The 1,115-nt window shown below is 41.3% G+C and overlaps 1 non-coding gene across 1 annotated transcript; it reads right to left on the reverse strand.

Annotated features, from left to right (window-relative positions):
- Positions 1 to 280: 280 nt before the first annotated feature.
- On the reverse strand, positions 281 to 384 carry LOC130953470 (small nucleolar RNA R71). The gene has a single exon (XR_009075640.1). It is a non-coding gene; the product is annotated as a small nucleolar RNA R71 (small nucleolar RNA).
- Positions 385 to 1,115: the final 731 nt, after the last annotated feature.

The following is a 1,115-nucleotide window of genomic DNA, read 5'->3' on the forward strand; positions in this document are numbered from 1 at the left end:
GCTTAAGCCTCAATTAGTTTCTCTAATGCAACAGAATTGCAAGTTCCATGGACTTCCAATGGAAGATCCTCATCAGTTCTTAGCTGAATTCTTGCAAATCTGTGACACAGTCAAGACTAATGGGGTTGACCCTGAGGTCTATAGACTGAGGCTATTCCCTTTTGTTGTAAGAGACAGAGCTAGGACTTGGTTGGACTCACAACCTAAAGAAAGTCTAGACTCATGGGAAAAGCTAGTCAATGCCTTCTTGGCAAAGTTCTTTCCACCACAAAGATGGAGTAAGCTTAGAGTGGAAGTCCAAACCTTCAGACAGAAGGATGGAGAATCCCTCTATGAAGCTTGGGAAAGACACAAACAATTAATCAGAAAATGTCCATCTGACATGCTTTCTGAATGGAGCATCATAGGTATTTTCTATGATGGTCTCTCTGAACTATCCAAGATGTCTTTGGATAGCTCTGCTGGAGGATCTCTTCATTTGAAGAAGACGCCTACAGAGGCTCAAGAGCTCATTGAGATGGTTGCAAATAACCAATTCATGTACACTTCTGAAAGGAATCCTGTGAACACTGGGACTAGTCAGAAGAAAGGAGTTCTTGAGATTGACACTCTGAATGCCATTTTGGCTCAGAATAAAATATTGACTCAACAAGTCAATTTGATTTCTCAAAGTATGTCTGGAATGCAAAATGCACCAAGCAGTACTAAGGATGCTTCATCTGAGGAGGAAGCATATGATCCTGAGAACCCTTCAATGGAAGAGGTGAATTACCTAGGAGAACCCTATGGAAACACCTACAATTCTTCATGGAGAAATCACCCAAATCTCTCATGGAAGAATCAAGAGAGACCTCAACAAGGTTTCAATAACAATAATGGTGGAAGAAACAGGTTTAGCAATGGCAAGCCTTTTCCATCATCTTCTCAGCAACAGACAGAGAGCTCTAAGCAGAATACTTCTGACTTAGCAACAATAGTCTCTGATCTAATAAAGACCACTCAACGTTTCATGAATGAAACAAGGTCCTCCATCAGAAATTTGGAAGGACAAGTGGGTCAGCTGAGCAAGAAAGTTACTGAACTCCCTCCTAGCACTCTCCCAAGTAATACAGAAG

Source organism: Arachis stenosperma, chromosome 9, assembly GCF_014773155.1.
Source record: "Arachis stenosperma cultivar V10309 chromosome 9, arast.V10309.gnm1.PFL2, whole genome shotgun sequence".
NCBI classification, from domain to species: Eukaryota; Viridiplantae; Streptophyta; class Magnoliopsida; order Fabales; family Fabaceae; genus Arachis; species Arachis stenosperma.